The sequence below is a fragment of the Saccostrea cucullata genome, unplaced genomic scaffold, assembly GCF_032062105.1.
Source record: "Saccostrea cucullata isolate Sc308-1 unplaced genomic scaffold, CSIRO_AGI_Scuc_v1 ctg19317, whole genome shotgun sequence".
NCBI classification, from domain to species: Eukaryota; Metazoa; Mollusca; class Bivalvia; order Ostreida; family Ostreidae; genus Saccostrea; species Saccostrea cuccullata.
The window spans coordinates 1-9,090 of NW_026939379.1; the positions used below are offsets into that span (position 1 = coordinate 1).

General features: G+C 32.7%; 1 long non-coding RNA gene across 1 annotated transcript; it reads right to left on the reverse strand.

Annotated features, from left to right (window-relative positions):
* Positions 1–5,644: 5,644 nt before the first annotated feature.
* LOC134252972 (uncharacterized) lies at positions 5,645–6,274 on the reverse strand. Its single transcript, XR_009989049.1, has 3 exons — positions 6,185–6,274; positions 6,043–6,098; positions 5,645–5,727 (listed from the first exon to the last, which is right to left on the reverse strand). It is a non-coding gene; the product is annotated as an uncharacterized LOC134252972 (long non-coding RNA).
* Positions 6,275–9,090: the final 2,816 nt, after the last annotated feature.

The window sequence follows — 9,090 nt, forward strand, 5'->3', positions numbered from 1 at the left end:
TTGTAAACTGTCTGCCTTTAGGGTCAAAGGAATATGTTAAGCTTTAATTTAAAGGCACAAAAAACTAATATAATGAAATTATATGGAGATAACGAACAATATTCAATATCAAAAGTCCATAAAATAATACAAAATAGGAGCAGAGCAAACAAGGAGGAGTGAGTATCCCCTGCCGCCCGGTCACACTTTCTATGTGTTCCTTATCATGATTGGGAAATAATGAGAAAATCCGTCGTCCATTCACTGTGTAAATAATGAACATATAATTAGTATAAAAAACGTCAGAATTTGACTCAATGATCAATTGTATTTGCTTACTAGGTCATTTTATCGACCATAGAACTTAAGAAATGATGACTTTATACGAGATTGGTGATATTCTTGTTTCATCAACTTGTTTGTCAATAATTTACCTCGTTTTAGAAATTGTTCATACGTAGAACATGCTCTTGCTTATCCCAACAAGTGTTTTCTTCTTTTCACGTATGATTTTGGACAGAATATACACCGGGTTGAAATCCGACGTTTTGAAAAATGACGGCTGCGTTGGCATGGGCAGCGTACTGGACTGTGATCAAGTATTTTGATCCTAAATTCGCTCCTGCAGAAATTGTACAAATCATAAAAATTGTATAAATCATAAATGTTTGGTAGGCAAGGAAATGTTTTCTGGTCCTTCACTTGTATCTAAAATGAATGAAATGTTTTTTTTCTATGTATTAAGTGAATAACGGAAACTTAAAAAAAAATGGAATGGGCAACTCCATTAGACAGTTAGAGTAACGAAAAGCCCGTAGAAATATAAGGTTTTCAAAGTATTATTATTTCATATCTGTACAATGTACATGCATATGCATATGCTTTGTTTATATATCTTAATGTTTAATCACCATACCATAATAATTAAGATATTTTACATTTATAACTGTAATGGTTTGATTAATTAAACGATTTGATTCTGGTAATTGGAATATTTTTTTGTAAATGAACCGTTGACGTCTTTTGACGTTGCAGATTGCTCCGACTGTTAGAGAACGATATCACGTCAAATCTTATCAACTGAAATGTTTTCAAGTAAACATGATAAAAATTCGTAATTTTCTGCCAAGAACACGCTTTATCCACCCAGAAAATTTTATAAAGATACATTAATTTCTTTAAGAAATATGAGCTCAGACTACGAAATGTTAGGACAACCCTCGTAATTTAATCATTTCAAGAAGGAAAAATTATCAAATCTCAAATAATTCTCAAGAAAATATGAATAAATATACCTGCTATGCGTTTTCTGATTAAAAATTGATCAACAAATATAATTTGCAATAAAAAAATTATAGGTATCCTGGCATATGTTTTTCATAATTATTTGGAACTTTAGTTCTTCTATTTAGATCAATTCTTATAAAACGTTTGCACATACCAAAAGGTTGAGCACTGGCAAAATCCAGGATTTGGAAAGTTAACGGTTGTTTTTTTTTTTTTACCTTGTCAGATTGGGGGGGGCTCCTTTTGGTGTCTTGACTTCTATGTTTTAAGTATCTTCGCTTTGATAATTTCTGTACAGAAGGATACATCGTCTTTGGAGTAAAGTAATCAGTAAATGAGAGAGAGAGAGAGAGAGAGAGAGAGAGATTAATGAAAACTTTCAAGGGTTGGTATAAAAATGAGAAAGGGGTTTTCATATATTCTTCGAATACATGTAGTACACTATTTAATAACATTGAATTTTTTGTCCAGATACATTGTCACAGAGGCCAGTTAAGAACTATAGTATTGTATCAAACATTATTTCATTTTTATAAATGCTTACTCGATTTCAAATTCATATATAATAAATCCATGTGAATGTAGCTAGTAATTTTGGGTTCCGGACATTGTCTCAAGATATACATGTAGTTAAATGAATTTTCCTTAAAAGTGCATTTGTTTTATATCTAAGCTGACATGAATTCTTAAAAAACGCAACATTTTCATCTATGTACGACTTGTTTCACACCAACTATAGCCGTATTCCGCCATATTTCTTTCAGATACCTTGTCTCATTGTAACGATGTATACCCCAATGCGCTCGTTACACTTGAATGATTTTTTGGATTGGGTATCGACTTGTGCACATCTCCGATGGTAAAGCATATGAGAACACATGAGGTGATCAAGACATTTCAAAAACAAAATAAACAACATGATAATCATATTTTTGAATGATTATTGGTTTGAATCAAAAGAAAAAAATGCAAGTTTGGAAGAGAATTTTAGATGCATGAGTACGTATTTTTACAGTGCGCCTATTTATGCAGAATAAACTTGAAATAAAAAGCAGTAAATTTTGCAAACACATTTTGAATTTATATCATTTGAATGGAACAAAACAACCAACGTCTTTGATTTGCAGGTCCTATGCAATTGATGCATATCGAGAAAACGCCTCGAACGCTGTAAACGTACCCATACCTGGTAATAAGGTTACTGCATCGGTTCGAAGATGTGCACAAGTCAAGTGAAATACACCCTGAATTCCATTTATTGAAATATGCATCACAAAAAAGAAATAAACTCCATAAAAGCTCAACAGTAAACACACTGTCATTACTCCGTACACACTAGCACGACGATACACTTAGTCCGTGCTGATCAGATTTTGGTCAGGGAAAATATCAAAAGTGGAAAGAGAAGTTATTTGGTATTTGCGCGGCTGAAAGGGGGGGGGGATATTATAACTGATGTTCATAAGCTATAATTGTGAATTGTTTATCTACATGTAGTTCTAATATACATTCTATAAAGTCATGTTATATGACATTTAGGCAGCATACAAAAATAATTGATATGCAGTAATTCAGTTTTGATTTTTTTTTAAAAATGTGTCACTCCGACCACAAAGTATGTGCATTTTGAGGAATGTAACTGTTTTATAATTATGTTGTTACAGGAAGGGGGCTAAAATTGTAGCTCTCCGAAAAAATATATATTGATAGACCGGAGAGCTACAGTGCCACCCATTGAAAAAACTGTATATTTAAAATAATTAATTTTTCCAAATTCTTACCTCAATTGCAAAACATGGAAGATTTCAAAAAATTAATCTCTACTCTATCAAGTCTCAAATTGACATTTAGAAGCATTTGAAGACCAAAATGGCATATAAATAAGCGAAATGACCGATGATTGCAATATCAGGACCAGGAGACAGTTTATGAGGAAATTTTTTTGAGAATATGTTAGGAACACACGGTTTAAAATTTTGTGATTACAGCTTTAACCACAAAGTATGTGCATTTTGTGCGCAATAAATAACTGTTTTATAATTATGTTGTTACAGGAAGTATTTCGAGATTTCAGTACCCTGCCTGATAGTCTAGGAAGTTTTTTTTATATATATATATATAAATAATTTCTGTAGGTGAATTTGGGAGATAATTTTAAAAGCTAGGGTAGGGATACTTGACACTGGTTGAATACGGATAATTATTATTTATTCTTTTGTATATTGAACTCTCTCTCTCTCTCTCTCTCTCTCTCTCTCTCTCTCTCTCTCTCTCTGTAACCACCCGTTGGGGCAATGATAGGTATAAATCCTACGCACTTTGTGCTGTACCATTTATTATGCCTTAGGACAGATCAAGGATTTTTTTCAGGCGGGATGTCGAAACTTCATAAATTGAATAATAATTTTACTTTGGACAGGAAATTAACCCAAACGCCCAAATTGAAAGAGAAACTAGACGTACATGTATTATGAGCAATGAACTCACTAAATGATACCCCCTGCCTCCCATATGGTTATAATGGCAAAGTCCATATTTCGCTAAACCCATACGTGTCAGATCAAAAAGTAAAATAGGAGGTGCATAATGGTAATATGTAATAAACTTAAGATTCTTTGAAAGTTTCATTAAATTTCTCTAAGTGGTGTAAGAGGATTTGCGGATAAGAGATGGGTACCCCAAAGCGTAACAGACAGACGAACGGACATAACGATTACCTCCCACTTTTCAGGCGGGGGATATAATAAACGTGAAATATAAATCACAGGAATGGGAACATTGGGAACTTTCTCGAATACCTTCTCAAACGTATGTGTCTAACTTGGACAACAGACAAGAGAATTTCTAAAAAGCTAGCTACATTTTTAGGTAGAATGTGGAATTCTCACGAGGAGTTTACTCTCTCTCTCTTCCTATATGCTTTTTCTAATAATCATTATTTTTTATGTCTAGAAATTTTATTCACATTAAATTCTATTTTCATTATCATTGTACCAAAGAATCAAACTCGTTTATTATACCCCACGCGTGAGGTATAATGTTTTTGACCCGTCAGTCAGTCTTTTTTTTTTTTTTGGTCAGCGCAACTTCTCATACACCACTGTACAGAGTTTTGTCGAACTTTGCAGATATTTACAGGAGACAGTGTGTGTGTAGATTTGCACATCACCAGGAAATTCCGAATTCTTTATTTTTCGGAATTTCCGCACTTTTACATTTAGATTTTGGCCATATCTTGAATATAGAGGTGAGCAGTTTGTCAGCGCAACTCCTTATAAACCGCTGCACACAATTTCGTCAAACTTTGCAGATATTTAGGACACAATGTGTATAGATGTGCATATGACAAGGAAATTACGATTTCTTTCTGGGATTTTTTTCTGAACATGCTTACTTTTTCTTTCTTTCATAATGGCCCCGTGGGGATCTGGGTTAGAATAGGGAATTTCAGCACTTCGACTTTTGGGGGAGCGTGGGGTATGCCTAAATTTGAACGTGCTCACTTTTTCTCTTTCATAGTGCATAAAATTATAAATAACTTTAAATCAAATTATATTATGTCTAATAAAGCCAATACACAGTATTTATTTAATAATAATTTATCATAAAGAAATCCAATCTGTTTCAGACGTTTTTCTTACATTATTTCTATGAGAGTGTTTTGCATGTTTTATTACACCCCCCCCCCATATCACGGGAAAATATCTTCAAAAGGTGAATGATTCGTAATAATGCCTGTTTTTTTTTTATGAATTTGATGAAGTTAAACCATGTACTTAATCGTAAATTTTATTTACAACATGTACAGATAAGAGTAATGTTTATTTTTGAAAAAAATTACTTGCATTTTTTTTTCAATCAACCCCACTGAGCTTTCAACCTTTGATATTTTCCCTGACCAAATAAAATGATCGGCATGGGCCACGTGTGTCCAAGCATCTTTTACTGTTGAGTTAGCAATGGATTACATGACTTCTGAGATGCATTTTTCAATAAAAGTAAAATAGGATAATTCTTTCGACATGTGCACATCCCTGTAACGATAGCAGTAGTCAGGTAAATGTTTTTATCACTGCGTTTGACGCGTTTTCTCGACCTGCATGGGTGTTTGATGTACATGTATGTATTCCGTGTTAGTTTATTTTCTATATTGCAGCAAATGCATTCAAAAATAATTTAATTCTCGGTATAGTTCTATTCTTTGTTTAATTTTTACCTTTAACATGTATTTGGTCAGTTTATGGACTTCTAAAAACTTTGTTATCGGAGATGTGTACATGTCGACAGTCAGGCTAGAAAATCACTCAAGTGAAGCAATCGTACAAGGCTATATATAGCAGGTACAGGTGACCAAAATCTTCAATTAAAAATTATTTCCACATAGACTTACACACAGATTCCCGTACGATCCGTTTGGGCATGCGCTGATACAATTGTTTCCAAAGAATCCCGGGGGACAGGCTGATTATAGACATAAACATTGATATTATTATGTAACTGTTTCCTTTGCTCAATATTCTAGGGATTAATATTGCAGCTGTTGCAGAAAAAATGAATTGCATAACGGCCTTTTGAAAATAAAAACAACACTTAACGTATATGATATCTTGTGCATATAAATATCACTATATACAACAGGAACGTTGAATAAAAAAAATGCAAGGAAATTAATTATCCGCACTTCACAATTTGTAGAATGATTTAATTTAATGTCATAAAGAACATAATTGATTGTGAAAAATTAATGCATTAAAATTAAAAAAAAAAAACACTCACCCTCACATTTATTGCCCACAACATGAAAGTTGTAACAACATTGGCCGGAAACAGGTCTGTAATAAGTTTATAATAAAATACATATAGTGTCAAATGATAATAAAGAAATATTTGTACACTGGAACATAATGAAAAACCATACCTTTCTGTACATTGGCCATTTTTCGTTTGAGAAAACACCAGTATAAAGAGGCATATAAATGCAAGAACAAGCAGCTTATCACTTCGTGAACGACACATTTCAATCAAAAATACGGAAATATTGTTATGTCCTTCCTGAAGAATCTTATTTCTATAGCTCATCATTATGAAGTTTAATCTCCAAATAATATATGGTTTTAAAAAGAGATATATTTTTAATTTGGCAATACTTGATAAGTAAATCTATGTGTGGTTATATAAATGTAACTTCATTTCATCGATTTTCTGTAATATTGATATAAAATGCTGAATGAAACGATACGTTTAGGAAATCGAGGTATATTTGCTTCCTTCTCTATTATTTTGTTCCAAATAAAGCTCCATGAATATAATTTTGTGTCAATTTTGAATATCATTAATCTTTCCAACATCTCAAAAGAATTTGAATGGCCATAACTATATTGGATGCACAGGCACTTGTTTCTGTAATAAATTTTTGACCCAATAGTATAATAATAACACAAGGTATCTAACTCCGATTTACACCGAGAACCCCCCTCCCTTTGAATCGCGCTCATTTACACTTTCGGAGGAAATGCACGGGTAAACTGTTTATACCTATGTCATATACGATAATTTATCTACACAACCATATATGGCTTGCTTGTCCTTGTATTCTTTAATCTCCGTAAACAGCGCCAAAACTCTACTCGCAGAGTGGAAAAGTCGAACTAAACCATAGAACGTTATACCGGGTATGCTAATCTCGGGCAAAGAGAAAAATTAAAGAATGCGTGGGTTTAAAAATTCAATTCCAGATTTTAAATATGGCATTGAATAAATAAAATTTCCTAGTGTCTTATTTTCCATAATAACACTAGGATGTTTTTCAGATGTAATTTTAGAAACAGATTTTTAGCCAATCAAATTCGAGGTCTAATTGTTTGCCCGAGACTATAATATACGATTCTATGGTTGAGTTTCACTTTCCACTCGGCGAGCAGAGTTTTGACGCTGATTACAGAGATAAAAGAAAATAAAGACAAGCATATGCCAGCTATGGTTGTATAGATAAATTATCGTAGAGGACATAGGTATAAACAGTTTACATGCATTTCCCCTGAAAGTGTAAATGGGTGCGATTCTAAGGGAGGAGGGTACTCGGTGTAAATCGGAGTTAGATACCTTGTGTTATTATTATACTATTGGGTCAAAAATTTATTACAGAAACAAGTGCCTGTGATTGGATGTCAAAACTTAAAACAAAAATCCTTACAAACAAAGATACATAACGGGATCCAGTAACTGTTCTATCAATTATTTTTCTTAACTCCTCGCTAAAACTACGGCCATTTGCAAAAAGGACCCCCTCCCCTGATATTTAATCCCGGGGCTTGTTGGAATTTTTTTTTCACAAATTATATTTAATACACTTATTCATCATACGTACCATGAGAAAAAAAATCGTGAAACCCCAAAATAATTGTTCCACAAAAAATACCCCAATATACATTATCTCCTATAATGTATAGTGGGATATTTTTTCCAACTAGTCCCGGAGTTAAATATCGGGGTTCCTGTCCACAAGTACCTGTGGCTTAAATATTAACAGTTTAGAAATATTTAGTAGTACTGTGCAACAATACATTCAAGAAATGTTGTTAATCAAATATTGATACCTAAAATTTCTAATGAACTTTTGATAAATATGAAATCAAAAGATTTTACCAAAATCAGTAACATAAAAACTTACGACTTTTTATTCCCCACGATAAATTAAAGTTCAATCTTTGTGATATCATTGACAGCTGCCTTAAAAAACGGAACTCGTAAATTTACTTATCTTGTCATTGGTCATTTGCGAAATTGTTTTGTTAAAAACATTCTGATTATACACACAATTACTCTGAAGTTGACATCAAAAACATGCTTGAGTTTCTGATTGACAATATCCATGTGGGGTTTGGTGACCAAGTCTTCTAAAAATTGATTGGAATTCATAGGGATACCATTTGCACACCGATAATAGCAGAACCTTTTTGTATCGTGTGAAACAGAATTTTTTCAAACTCTTATACGTGATAAAAATTTGCTCTGACCTTTAACTCCACATTTAGTTATATCGATGAAAGCCATCATTTTGTAAGTTCTATGGTCGATACAATGACCTTGACACCAAACATAATTTATTATTGATTCCAATGCTGACTGACGTTTTTCACAATAATTGTTAAACAATTATTTACACATTGAATTGTAGACGGATATTCCATAATATTTTGATCATGACAAGGAGCACACGGCAGGTGTGACAGGTAGGCAAGGTATGTTCATAACTCCATGGCACCTGATTCCACCTTGATGTTTCAGAGGCCTGTGTTTGCTCGACTCCTGATTTTTTTGTTTAATGGACTGTTGAGCTAGAACACTGTTCGTTATATCTCCATATATGTCATAATTAAATTGTTTGAATTGTGTATGTCAGGAACACAATTTTCATTAGATGCAAAATAAAGAAATAAATATACATAAAAAGAGTTATTGCTCTTCACAAAATATTTAAAGAATGAATACTTGATTACATAAAGGAAATATAATTCTTGGAGTTTTTTTTACTTAACACTATTTTTTATTACACCGATTGAAAAACATTCCTCCAAACGATATTTTTCTAATGGGAATGAATTGAAATTATCTACAGTTTTCACAAAAAGACACCACAGGAGGATGTATGTATATATTTACATATATGCATATATATATTGATTCCAAATGGAAGGTCGTGTCACACGGAATAGATGAGAAACAAAGCAGAACCCTTCCTTTTTAAAAGTCGACCACGTTATCAGTTTTTATATATAGATTGAACACAAAGATGAAGATCAAAGGGTTGATACTACTTTTCTG